This window comes from Salminus brasiliensis, chromosome 11, assembly GCF_030463535.1.
Source record: "Salminus brasiliensis chromosome 11, fSalBra1.hap2, whole genome shotgun sequence".
Classification (NCBI taxonomy): Eukaryota; Metazoa; Chordata; class Actinopteri; order Characiformes; family Bryconidae; genus Salminus; species Salminus brasiliensis.
In genome coordinates this window covers 17,460,066-17,475,304 of record NC_132888.1, presented here as the reverse complement: position 1 = coordinate 17,475,304, position 15,239 = coordinate 17,460,066, and positions in this window count along the sequence as shown.

Sequence of the window (15,239 nt, the reverse complement as noted above, 5' to 3'; positions counted from 1 at the left end):
GTAAATCTTTGGCCAAACCACTGCTTTAATCCAACAACGTTAGATGCTGCATATAACCCATCTCAACCCGAAACACTGTTAATAATGAATGACCAGTGGAACACGGCAACATTATGCAAATGACCTCACGCTTGCTGGTCCTCAGTAACTTTGCATTCACAGCTAGCCACATTAGCATCTCTGGATGCAATGTTCCCTTTAATTGTGTTTCATAGTATTTTGTAGCGGCCCTCATGAGAGAAACCTCAAAGAGCCAGAGAGCCAGGAGGCCTCCTTCCCTCACTGATCTGCGTTAAAGGTGGCTTTGTACTGCTGCACTATTCCTGCAGTTCAAGGACGAGAGCATGGCCTCAGTAGCCCGGTGAACCCAGCGACCCTGCAGCATTGTGGAAAGAGCCAGTCCGCAGAGCCGTGGCCAAGGACAGGACACCCACAAACAAACACACGCGCGCACACACACACACACAAGCATACAGAGTCAAACTCACAGCTAACCTCCACAAACCCACTCCCACATATATGCAGCACACCACACAAACACGCCTCTGCACACACATACACACCCACCCACCCACACGACATGGAAAGAGCAGCCCTTGCCAAACAGCAAGGCCTTTTTAATCTGACCATGCTCATTTAGCTCGGCAGCGGAGACGATGAAGGCGACGGGCCGATGAGAGTGGGGCTGTGCATCCATTCTGTTTACAGTGATGGAAATCACATTCAGCTTCGCCCCTTCCGCAGTGCTTAAACATGCCGATATCGGACACCCGGGCAGCTGAATCACCCTTTTGTCTGAAGGTGGAGATAAGATCCTTCTGTGTCCAGGACACTGCCGGCAGAGAGAGCGGAGGGCTATGGTTTCAGGGAGAGCAGGATTCGCACTCTTTGACATAAATACACACACGCATGCATGCACAACAACTACTGCATGACTAATATGTCATCTGGCTAATAATATTGACCGATATTGAGGTCCTGTGGATTTAGCAAGAGTGCAACGATTCTGCTTTGTGTTTTTTTGTTTTTTTCATAGTGTAGCAAGGACTTCTGATTTGTAGGAAAACTGGGTTCAAACCTATAATCCACTTCTAATTCAGTGACACAGACTAATGACAATAAACACATGGAAAATGACCTAATGATATTTATGATGTGAAAATCACTACAGCCCATGATGACTTGGCAGCACCTTTTTACCACCCCATTATGCAAACTGTTGAGCAGGAACCATTGCTAAAACAGACATGTTATTAGTGTGTAATCGGCAGTAGTTTGATTTAAAGTGTAGTGGATCATGAAGTGTTTTAAATATTAAAGTGAGGTTCTATTCATCACGAATTTGATGAGTAGAACCAAGTAAGCATTTAATGAGTCAATTTCCATCACAGTCTGTGTTCCATGTAATGTTCATCCATCTGTTTTTAGTTGTTAAAAAGGGTTTTAAAAAAAATGAATGTCTGCCCAGCTTACATGCTGCATAACAGACACTTTAGGTGCTAAAGCAAGACCTTAATAAACCCCTAATGTCTAGTGTCTTGTTTAAAATAGTGTTACCAAATTACCTAATAGAAAGAAGGCTTTTTACTAAACAATCAGAGTGAAATTGTATTGAGTAAAATAGTATATAGGGAAATCAAAATACCTTTAGGAACCAGAGAAAGTCACCATGTAAGTGTGTGAACGTGAACTACACAAAGTTATGTTTTTTTCTCCCACAACAGGTTGTGCCCTGGAATTTTGGGAAGCTGTACCACACATTTGTAAATTATGAATTTAATTAGCATAATACTTACATTATTTTAAGACTTATGCTCATTTCTAGAAATTTGACAACTGGGCTGAGCAGTGTAATGCGCTACCATGCACTACTATGGTCCGGGGGTTGAGAGTTAGAATCCTGAGCCAGACTGCTTTGCCAACAGAGGCCGGTGTCAGAGCGTGCACAACTGGCCCTGCTCTTTCCGGGTGGGTAGATGGCGGCCTCACCCCTAATAATTTACACAATGTTGCAGGCATCTACTGGCATTATTGGTGCAGCAGATCCAGCCCTTTTTTGGCGATGTTTGAAAAGAGGCGATGGCTGGCTTTGCATGTATTGGAGATGGGTGTTAAATCTTTACCCTTCTAGTGCTAGGGGGAGTTATGAATGGGTGGTTTGAAATGAAAGTTTCTACCATATTCTAATTAATGAATTTATTTTTCACTCTTTCAATTTTGGTATTGGTCACAAAACATTCCACAAAGGTTGGGCACCAGCCCACACATATGAATGTCTTGTACTGCTCTGCATTATAAACCTCTGCCACTGCCGCCATACCCACAAACCTCTGCACTAACTAGACAACAAAACCCATTTACAACCGCCTCGACAGACCACACCACTCTGGTTATTAAAGTACTCCAACTGAATTCTCACTGAGCCAACACAGCACAAGCCATTTCCGTGCCTGCCTGGAGACCCACGGCCATTAATGTCATATTCGGCTCTCTGAGCTGAAGGCTTCATTCACAAGTGGTCTGCTTTGGACACAATGGGGCATGTTTAACCATAGCCCACTCTTCCTGTCTCTCACACAAGCTGACTCACTGACACACACACACCCGCAACGGCTGAAAATCCCACCGCATGGAACAGTATGTTCCCAAAGAGTGATTTATTGTGTGGCTGTGGACGTTTCCCAGAACAATTACAGTCAGGCTGAGGGGTGGTGGTGGGGGGGAGACAGAGGAGTGTGTACCCCTTCTTCCCTCACACCTCTGCCAGCTCACACTTACACACAGCCCCAAAGCTATCTCTGTTCCTGCACCAGCTCATCCGTCTCAGGCCAGACAACCAGCTACCAAAAAGAAGCCATTAATCAGCAGCCAGCCTACGTCTAAAGAAAACAAAAAAACATGACAAAAGGAAAAAACACTTACATACTTCACTTCATCCTCCTGCTCTCATTAAGACACCCCGACATCAGCTGTTCTATAAGCTCCTTCCAAGAGTGACTGTTTGCTCATATCTAAATACAGCCATACCTGAACCATATATAAGCTTCTTGATCGAACACCAGAGAATGACCTCTTATAATAGAGTTTGAGGCAATGTGGATGTGTCCCAGTTGACAATGCACACAATTTGGCATCATAAAATTAATAGCTATAGACCACAATCCAACATGAAAACAAAGCCACTATAGATTTGCTCTAGCACTAGCCTGAATCTATCAACTGTAACAACCTCCACCAGCCAGCCCACATAAATTGCCATCAGACTGACCTGCAGATCAATGTGTTAGTCATTTCCCCTCTACAGCCAGAGGAGTAGGAGCAGGGTGGACACGAGGAGATAGTGGAGGTAGGGATTGTCATATTAAACTGCACACCTGATTTTACCTACTGTGGTCATGACTGCTTGACTGATTAGTTTGCAATTTACATGTAAATAGTGCCCATTTTAAATGATCTTACTGCTACCATGTACAGCAAGCAATATAATCTAAAGGCCATTTATGTCAGTATTTATTAGGATAATTTTAATATTGACAGTTCATTCATTCACTCACAGTAATTGCTAATAAATAGTAAGTGTGACAGGGTGCCATTTTTTTTCTTACTTAAGTCTACAAGTTTTATATAATCTGAAATGTTATTTCCAAAAAAATAAATAAATAAATAAAAACTGCATGGGTGTGAATACAGGTGTAGTGTAAGTGGGTCTTTGGGTGCAGTGTGACTGAGCAATTATTACAATGACTCTTACTGGATATTGCTGATTCACATCCATAGGTCCTGTGGTGTAAGATTTGCTAGCTAACGAGAGGGTAATACTAGCTGGCTGGCTAGTGTTAGCTTTTAGCCCAACACAGATACCAGACTGCTTTTGCTTATTCGCTGCCTGCTTTTGACCTCAGCTTCTTCCCCTTGCCGATGTCCAGAGAAGAAGAGGAAAATATATATGGTCACAAGGCCCAGTTTTGTTTTTAAAATGTTTTTAACCTCTTTTTTTATTTTAGCCATTTAAACAATGCTAACTTACACAGTTGTAAATACCACATATTTCAACCACTCTGTCCTAAAAAAAAAGAAGGAAGACACAGGACTTATATCACAGGAAGACACAGGAAGATCAGAGCAGAGCTGAGCACAGTTGATAACTGAGGTTAGAACCTGCGCTCCAAGCGGGTCTGAGGGCGCAGGTGGAGACGGTACATTCCAGCCATAGCTGCTCCGTCAAGTGGGTTGTGTAAGGGGGGGAGGGGCTGAGGTTCAGTCAAAGCAAGAGAAAACGAAGAAGGACAAGAAGACGACGGACAAGGACAAGAAGGGGACACACCCAGTGGTTGCAAAGCGGGAAATGCTTGTCTTCTGGTGCTCTGGAAAAAAAAAATGAGGTTGAAGCCCTAAACTGGCATTCCCTCCAGATTGCTGCAAAAACCACTAAGGCCCTTAAAGAGAAGAGACTCCATTTTAGTTCTGAATTGCCATTTGACACAGCAGGCAGAAGAGAGACAACATCAGGACAATTAGAAAGGTTACCTTTATATCTTATCTATTCATGCATCCAAATTACAAACCGTTCTTTCTGGAACCAAAAGTGGTTCTTCTATGGCATTCTCAAAGAACCCTTTGTAGTACCTTTATTTTTAGGCGAGTACTTGATTCATTTAACATAACATTGATTCACTACGCACTAACAATCAGTGGCCCATAGTCCTCCTATGACAGCCCTCAAAACCCTTTTAAAGCACCTTTATTTTTAAGAGTGGTCAGTTTTTTTAAAAAGCCAACCAATTCAATTGGAAATTTAAGCCCTAACAAACCATCCACAGCCTTAACCATAGCCACTCATGTTGTACTGTACAATATACAGTGTGTACTACATAATATATAACTTGCAATCTAATCCCTGCTAATTCATTAAGAAGGTATAATTCAAATCAATTAATCAATTCAGCAGATTAATTCCATTTAGGTCAGGTTATCCAAAAGCCCATTTCACAACAAAATATTTCTGGCCAAAAGGCAACTCGAAGACCAAAATCCCGTCTTCAAAGAGCTTGTGACTGAAGCGGGCGACAGAATGCACGGGCAATTCCATCTGGTCCTCATCACTGAATGTCCAGGCAGCGGTCAGTGCCACGGAGAAAGCACGGAAGCACCGGCCCACGCTGGAGCCCAGCTCTCTTTCTCCCCGTCTGTTCGACTCCACACGTGCTGTCGTGTCACACACACAGCACCACGTATATGCATTATTCATCACCCATCCATATGCATGGAGCACCGCGTTCGCTTACGTTTCCGCCCTCTCCTTAATCATACACAGTTGCGCATGAATCCGGCTTTCACTGAGCCAAGGCAATCAGGCCAGGCCACCGCTCCTGCAGGCTAACTCCAGCGGCAAAGTGACTCCAGTCATTTCTCTATGAATCATACCACGAAATCGAGCAGCGAGTAGGAGACGAGTGCGAAACCGTGAAATTGAGAAACAGATGTCATTCAATGAGGTGCAATGGTGGGGAGAAAAAAAAAGAAAAGATGCAGGATGAGAGGAAGGGGACCATTATGTAGAAGAGGAAGGGAAGAAGATGAATCATTAGGGCAAGCTGCACCTGTAACTCCAAAATGGCAAATTACATTCTTATTTTAGTGAACTGGTGTACGATGAGGGGGGGGAGGTAAACAGGAAGACTAACAGCGGCTCATCCGGCAAAAAAAAAATATCGTCACATACATGCACGCACATCCTGCCCCTCCTGTCTGGGTAAAGCCATGGCCCTTTGGCTGTCAGACTCAGTCGTGATGCTCATCCTGCCAGCCCTAATCGGCTGTGCTGTAAGCGTTCAACCAGCGTGAGGAACGTGGACTTAAGGCAGTGTATTGCAGCCCCTACAGTCCCTTAAGGCAATCCTTCCAACTCTATACAGTAATACCAAAGTCACCTTTGGATCCAGGATCATTTCACTGAAGAATTAAGTTGAGTCAGTCTGACTGGCTGCACAATCCACGCAGTCACTGTCAATCATATTAGTGATCAAGTAATCTACAGGTCCTTTGAAGGATTAATATATTAATCTGTGTTCGTTTTAAATACACAATCAACAATGAACAGAAATGCTCCTGACTAAAGCTAACTCCCACATTACATGGGGGGAGGTGTGGGTGCTGGGAATACAGGCAAATACAGATTTTCCCCAGTATTCCCAGCATATGAGCAGTTCTCTCCAAGAGTTTTCTTGGTCTTTCAGATCTTTTCTTGACCTCCACAGTTCCCCTGAACGGTCATATCTTAACACTGCACACTACAGATATTTGAAAACACCAGGCTATCTTTGATATCTTATAAAGACTAACATGTCTTCGTCTGCCTTGTGGACATTAATTACCTTAATGTTCAGATAAAGTCACATGGCGAAGGGTGCCCAAACTTTTGCGAAATATCATAGATGCAAACAAACACAGGTCAGACATCTTCCTGCTCCAGATGATCATAATGTTGTTACCAAACGGTCACTGTATGGACATCATGGGTTTGTGCATGCAGTCATATGGATAGAGTATGCAATATGCGGTAAGCTATGGATGAAAACTACTGCGCTGTAAACCATTAGCAAGTTTGAATAGTATTTTGGTAAATTATATGTATATGTTTTATACACAAAAACACTGGTCAATTTCTAAGCTATTTGCTTTCCCCCCCCCAACTTGTTAACAGCAGAGAAAAATATGACAAAACTTGGACAGAATTCCCACATTAGTACATCCCCAAAAATACCCACAAATGGGTGTTATAATTACAATCTGTTTCTTATTTCAAGACAAACAGAGGAATGTACCTTTGTGGGAGTTGCCAACTAATATTTGCTGATTATTTGAGAAAATCTTTCATAGACGCTTCTATTAAATCAAGCAGACAAGTTTTAATTAGTGGGATTTTATTAGTAAAATTGGAAACCAGCTCTCCAGACCCAAAGCTAAAGATACTCTGATTAGATCATACAATCATCCTTAACAACTTCTCACATGTTCTAGCTCTATTAGCATAACTGAACGTGCCTTGCACAATACACAGCTAAAGAACCTAAGACATGTTTGGAGGCCCTGAGAACACATATATGTACAAGCAGGAGGACCCTACACTGGCGCTCTGACACACTAAAGTAAATTATTGGCACTCTCCCCCACCCAGCCATGGCTTTCCCAAACTAGTGTGTGTGCGTGAGAGAGAATAAAGACGTTTATTGTGCAAGGGCCTGGAAGCTGCAGGCTCTCGTTTGACTTGCCAGGCCCTCACACTCGTCCCTCTGTAGCCCACTCTCTGGGAGTGAACTTTGCCCCCAATGCTACACACATTCCTTCAGCTGCTTGCTAAACAGACAAGCAAGCAAACAAAATAGTTTGATATAAAAGAGGAAATTCCATCCGGCTTATACAATGGAAATGACTGTGGGGCAATACGGAAGTAGCAACAGCAAAGCCATTTCAGGAATTCATCTAATCTCCCGCTAATATTAGAGCGGAGAAGAGAGGGGTGGGTGTCTATAAATCACCACAGAGGACTCCAGAGACCCACGTCAAGCCGCAAACGATGTTGGAGTATACATAACAGAGCATGGCCAACTCACTCACACTTGAGTTCAGTAGTTGTGCTGACCGACCGGCATGAATGAAGCCAAACTTCGACTTCAACCAAAAATAAATAAATAAATAAATAAATAAATAAATAAAAACGTAGAACGTTATTTATACGTTTTTATTTTAATGTTTGAACATTTCTAACACTTTCCTAAAGAAAAGCTTTCACATGTGTATTAAAACGAGGCCATGACTTACTGAAATAAGGAAAGCACATTTTTTGTCACACACTTCATGTGACTGAAAGGAATCTGGGAGGGGGACATCTTTTTGTCGGTCTGTGCCTATCAGGACATCTAGCTGTTTAATTAAAAAAAAAAAAAAAAACTGACAACATTCCAACTATGGAACGTTGTGTTATCAACGATCTCCACATGATCTAAATACGTGTATTGCTATTTGTGTGCATCCCGCATTCATTGAAGAACTAAGTGTTCAGCCAAACAATTGCCCTTGATAATGAAAAACTCATTCAGATACCATGCGACCTTTCTTCCCTCGTCTCTCCCTCTATGTTCCTCCAAATTTATACCCCAGTTTGCTTTAGTAAGATTGGACTAGATGACTACTTTATGCTCATCTCTTACAGATTCAAAGTTTGAATCTCTTACAGAACAAAAAAAAAAAAAAAAAAGTCCATAGCAAATGTTTGGGCACCCGGTATTTGCAGTGCATAGCAACATCCCCTTAGGCTTTTAAACGCTTTTTGTAGCATCTTTCGCTTCTTGTTTAGGTATTTTTACCCATTCCTCCTTGCAAGAGATTCTAGAGCCATCTTGCTGCACTTCTCTTTTGAGGGCTATCCACAGATTATCACTGGTGTTATGTTGGGGAACTGTGACGGCCTTAGCAAAAGCTTTAGCTCCGATCTCTGGAGGGAGACCATTATAGATTTTGAGGTGTGTTTGGGAGCATTATTCCGCTGTAAAAGCCTTTTTTTTTTTTTAACAAATGGTGTGAAGTTTGCTTTCAAAATTTTCTGGTATTTAATTGAATCCATTCTTTATCAAATGTCTCCTGTGTCATTGGCTGCAACACAACCCTTAGGTTGGAGAGGTGTTCTTTACATGAAATCAGGAAATTACCCTTTCTTCTCAAAACACACCTTTGTATGCAATTGTTGCCAAAATGTCTCACATTCTTCATCAGTCTACAGGACATGTTTCCAAAAATGCACCAGGCACATTCAGTTGTTCTTTTAAAAACTTCTGATGCTGAATTTTGTGTTTTATTTTTGGAAATGTTTTCTTCTGATGAAAGTTCCATGATGTTCATACTTGTGCAGGTGTTGCCGCACAGTCGAATAGTGCACCACCACATGAAGATTTCAGTCAAATGCAGGTTTTAGTCTAGCAATGCTATAAAGCAGTTCTCTCATAAGTTTTTTTTCCATCTCCACTGTTCATTCTCTTCCTCTCACATAAATATTCAAACTTTGGCATACCGCTATACAAGAACATAAAGGGACATAAAAAGGCACACCATGGATGAAACACCTGGGTTTCCAATCTATTGACTGAATTTTAGGGAAAGAAGATCTGCAAGATGAACAGAACTTCTTATTTAAAAGGCTGCCCATCAACGTTTTGTAAACAAGGTGACTCAGTGAAGCAGAATGTAGGGAATTTGAGAGTCCCTATTTAAAGGGCTGCAACTGTAAATACACAGGAAACAAGACAGTATGTGCAATATTAATATTCCGCAACACAGTGCAACGTAGGTCTCTGTGCAAGATGTTGATTAAGCAAAATACTGATCAGTATCAATTTTCTATTCTTTCTACACAAGCTTCTTTCAAAATGTGCTTAGTGTTTTGTAATACAACATTTAAGTTAGTGTTTTTCTTGACGCCTACCTTCCACTTTTTAGACATGCAATAAATTAGGAGAACTAATTGTAGTAGAACTAACTGTACTAATAGGAACTGTGCACCTGCATTAAGTGCAAGTGCCCTGCACAATTAAGTACTTGTCCATATCCACCTCTTGACCAAAGCAATAAATAAATAATAAATAAACAAAAGAATGATTGAAAGATTGAACAAACAAACAAACAAACTGACTGACTACTTAAAATCACACTTGAGCACTGGCCGGATGATGGACAAAGAAAACGTCATCACGTTGGGGAAATCTTGCTGTCCTAGGCCTGTTCTTCAGAAATGCAGATACCCAGCACCAAGGAATGCTGAACATCTGGCCAGCATTTACCACCAGGCTTCAGCTCATAATTTAACAGCTTATGTGGCACGCTCACAGCCCTGTTTCAATGCATCAGAGAAACCACAGAATGGCTATATTGTTGTTAGAGGGCGAGTAAGCTGTGGAAAAGCGCATATGCTACATAATCTCATTGGGATCTGGCTGATAACTGGTGCACTGCATATTTCAATGGAACACTGGGTACTGAAAGTTTAAAAAAAAAAAATCAAGTACGAACACATTCTTCTCGAGAGAAAATGTGACTATACTACAGCATGTATGCGTGTGTGCTCGCCCTACTGAAAAAGAACACAGCTATTAAGTAGTAAAGTAGACTTTAGCTTCTACAGTGAATTCATTCGTAAGCAGTCTCAAGTGTTCTGGCTCTGAGCAGCAGCATGCTGAAGGATCATGAAACACGCATGAAGAAGCATGTTAAAATAGGGCTTGTGAAGAAGACCTGCGTGTAGGGCATTTTAGATCACAAGCGTTAACCACAGCTTCTGTACCACAGCTTTTGTACCACAACGTTTGTATGCAGCAAGCCTTCCGCATCGAGTGCTGCGCGAGCTGATGCACACGTGTCCCTTATTTAAAGCCTTGAGTTCAGATGTTTACTGAGAGCGTACAGCAGACGTTCAGACCGCAGGTATAAATAAAAAATAAAATAAAAAAAAAGAGCAAAATTTGATTTACTTCCCGAATAAGATTCGTTTTCTTCGGCCGTTAAGATCATCTTTAAAAACCATTGTCTTCCAAGATCATCTTTAAAAACGTGTCCACTATCTGACAATGATCTGGACAGACCCTCCACCCATCTTTAAGTGATGCCATGGAAGAGCAAAGGTTCTGGTAAAGAACCTTTACATCCATCTCTCACTTTTGGTTCTTTTGGGTCTTCTATGGCATCACCTATGGGACCATGTATAACAATGTTTACAGAGCAGAGTAAAACTGAATTTTTGTGATTGTTTTTTTTTTTTAATGGAAGATGATCAACAGAGAACAGAAGACCAGTTTCTTTAGTTTGCCACCCACTAAGGAAAACTCTAGTGAAAGTAAAATTGAGATCCCATTCATGTTGCTTCTCATTTTTTAAATATCAAACATATATCATATACAGCGGATTTTAAAAAGTAGTGTTAATTCACTTTCTCTCGTTAGACAGCACCATATTTATCGGTTTACACTGCCCGCACTCGCCTTAGACGTCCTCTAAACAAAAGACACCAGGCGTGTAACCATAGTAACAGGCATTTTGATCATTCTGGCCTTAGGAGTCTGTTCACACATCGGCAAAGGCTGAAGAAAACGGAGCTATATTCACGAGAGCCACATGACTTCTGATCTGGATGTTGAGACAGACGCCGCATTGCTGCATATCAATTACAGATCAATTAGCAGTACCACATATGAAAGTGGTAAACAGTACAACTCTATTCTTGCTTACTAACGTCAACAAAATATTAAATTAACCACCCCCACACGCTCTGGTGTCATTCTTTTCCTGCCATATACAGTAGCATTGCTTAAACCTGTACTGGCCATTTCTTTGTCCATTTGATCCATTTATCATTTGTTGGTTCCCTTGTCTGTAAACTAATAATTGTACAACAGCACAGAGCTAACCAAGAACCAGCTCGAGAGACAACTGCCAAATTATTTATGAGGGGCTATAAATAAAAAAAGTAGACTAAACAAAAATTGCAATGCTACATTTCACTCACACACACACGAAAAAAAAAAAAAGTCCCAACGTAAGTAAAACCCTGCTATTTATTAGCATGATGTAAGCTAGCAGCACAGCAGCTGTTCAGTTCTTAATGAATGAATAAAGCAACCAACCTTTGCTGTTGTAATAACGTCTTCTTTTAGCTCTACAGACCAAATCTGAATGTTTTTAAACATACAGACTGGCAGGAAGATAGCTCACATCTGATTAAAAGGTGCACGTATTTGTCACTGTACAGTGTACAGCGAAATGTGTCCTCCGCATTTAACCCATCTGGTAGTGAACACACACTCACACACACCTTGTTAGGGGTTAGCAGTTGAAGAGCTCATTTTGTTTTATGTAGCAGTAAAAATGAACCAGTCAAACTTTTGTTTTATCCAATTTTCTGTCAGACACAGTACTGGGGCGCTGGCACTTTCAGGAGTATAGACACACCTTGTCTCAGCAGTAAATTGCGCAGTATACCCACATATGCCCACATATCACATAACACTGGCAAAAATGGTTACATTGTACAGTGTATTTGGGACTGTAAGCTCAAACCTACCCTAGTACAGAGTGGGGTATGTTTTTAGCCGTATTCCAGCTTCCAAAAGCAGCAGAGCTCCTGCAGTGCTGAACCCAGTGAGGGAACCTGAAAGCACCAGGTTCACAGATATCAACAACATGATCATCCTTGAATATTTATAGGTACATACCATTCCACACGTTATTTTTTTACTCACACAACCACTGGAAACACTGCCTTGTGTAAATTCAAATATCGATCAAGATCAGGACCCACATACTGTGCACACACAGAGCTCGCTCAGCCTAAAGGCTAAAGAGGTCACTGGAAATCATACGGAACGGAATTCGACATCACAGATTTGTTCCTGCAGTTTTCCCCTCCCTCATCCATGTGTGCATCTTCTCTCCTTCCCTTTCCATTCCTCTTTCTGCAGCTCTTTCCACTGGTCAGGTTCCTGTGCCACACATTCCAGGGATGCCTGGTACATATGGTATAAATTCCATTCAGTCTGCTGAGGCTCTCTATGCTGTCTGAACTACTCCACGCTGGACTGACTCCACCCTGTCTCAGAGCCAGGCCAGCACACACTCACTCCAACTCTCTAAACTCCCCGACTACTACTCCTGCGAGCGAGCGAGCAAGAGCAAGAGACACATGAAGGCTTGAGGCAGCGAAAACGAGAATGTGAAAGTGTGACAAAGAGCGAAAGAGAGGCAGAGGGACAGAGTCAGAGTGAGGCAACAAGATAGAGAAGAAAGTGAAATAGGGAAAAGAGAAAGTGAGTGACAGAAGGACAGAAAGAGGCAGCGAGGGACAGAGATAGAGGCAGCGAGAGACATTAAAGACTGAGAGGTAGAGAGAGAGGCAGCAAAGGGCAGAGATGGGGCAACAAGGGAGAGAAAGAGAGATAGCAAGAGAGGAGAGAGATAGCAAGAGAGACAGATAGAGAAAGAGGCAGCGAGGGACAGACAGAGAAAAAGGCAGGGAGGGATCTCAACAGGTCTCTCTGCACATGTGTGTGTGTGAATGAGTTAAGCACGTATAGCGGGTTCATGTCAGGGGCTGATATTCAGCAAGGAACAATGGCACAAAACCCCTAACTGGGTCACTTACATGCCTGCGTGAAACACAAAGCCTGCAGCCCATTTAATCAAGGGGAGATTAGACAGGTCCCCGAGGGAAGGCAGCGGGGGCAAACTCACTGTAAAAAGGGTCCGCAAGTCACGGACACCAGTGCCAAGTCGCTGCTCGGCATCACTCAACGCCAGCTTTAACATGGTGGGAGACAATTGAGACTGCAGACTACATCCTGTTTAACTTTACCATACGCTGAAAATGTGTCAGGACAGTGCTATATGAGCGCACAGTCTGTGATTAAGACCCAGCTCCGCTCTGGTTCTGGGCCATGCAGGAGAAAACGTCCTGCACAGGCCCGGTTCCAGGCAGAGGAACTGTCTTCTGTGTCCAGCGCTCGGTCCCACAGGACCACGGGGCTGCACAGACGGGAAGCTCCTCTCCACCAGAGCCAGCAGAGCGGGCTACTAAAGCAAACGTCTGCCCTCCCACATGGACAAGGCAGACAAGTACGGTCAACTGCCAAGCCGAGGAGGGGGGGAAGGGAAAAAGGAAAAAAAAAAAAAAGGAGAAAAATAAAGAAATAAATAAAAATCACTATCACAAAGAGGCTCTTCCCCAACAAATCCCACTCAAAGTCTGTTACAGCACAGTACAGTACAAGCCAGCAAGTAAAGCGAAGGCCTCCATGCAGAAATCCCATTATAATAGCTCTCCAGCCCACTCACAGGATAGAGTGCAGCAACTTCAGCGCTGACAGCAGAACAGTGATATAACTCCATGGGCGTGGCCCTCCGGATAAGTATCCAGACTAGCACTTTTTTTTTTTCCTTCTTCTCTGGCCAGTGAACGCCTTGCTGGGCTTCGGGTTCTCCTTTCCAGCACTCATTCCAAAGCCTACAGTCACGTCCTGGTCTGCGGTGATGTGCTCGTGCAAGTACGATAAGCGCTCTGTGTATTTGGAATCGTAATCAATAGCAGCAAGTAGGAAACGAATGTTCTCAGAATGTTCTCAGAGTGCTCAGAGCTCTCTTTTTCTCTCTGTGTGTGAAGGCCCTCGAGCTTAAAGAAAACATCTCGGCTATGTCAGAAACCAGACAAGGGGGAGGGGGAGCGCGCGAGAGAGAGACTGGATGAGCAAAGACCTTGAATAACCATCATACTGTCTCTTTGCTGATTTCTCCATTCAGCAGGCTGACCGTCTGGGGAGCGAGCTGAAGAGGCACCAGGACACAGCCGGTGGATGTCTCTATCAGTCTTTCTAGCCAGGCCGGGGTGAAAGTCTGAAAAGCATCTAGTGGTGAACTAAACTGCATGACCAGACAATGGGATCACCCAGCAAACATTTACTGAAGGGGCGAAAAAGAAGTGTGTGGGTGGGGGCGTGGGGTTGAGAGAGATGAAGCATCTCAGCCCTGTTTGGACAGGAATCTCTGAAGCAGGCCTTCAGGAAGGAACTACTTGCTCATTTACTTCAGTACACAGCAAATAAGATCGGACTTTTAAGAAATTAGCCCAAGTAGAGCAGATTTGAGCTGACCGACCCACTGTGACTACACACAGGATACAGAACAGATGCGCTCCCTTTCATGGTCGTGGCTGCTTTCCCCAGCTCTCTAATGACTCCTAGCAGAAGCTCCTCTTGCTCATCATTTTTCCGGAGCGTTTCTTGCCCTATCTAACTTCATCTGTATAAAATCCTTTTCCTCTGACATTTTAAATTTCACTCAAACAAAAAGGACATGCGCTGTAATCTGTATAATAAAACAATACAAATATTCAAATAAAACCAGCCTGACATTTTCAAATATCAGCCGGCCTACAGCTCACTCCTTACTTTAATGTGCGATTATATTCCACAGGCTGGCTGGAGACTACAGGACATTTTTAGGGAGGAATAAAGCCTATTCAAGCATTTACATTTTTTGCGATTGCAATTACAAAGAGAATTTGGCATGACAGTGTGGAACAACTATGGCAGACAGCGTCTCCGACATTCAAGACACAGTCATTCACGACTGCCTTTGTCTGTTGTAGCCTATAAAGCTCTTTAAAGGGGTATCTGTGTTAACGTGTTCGAGATGCAAACAAAGTC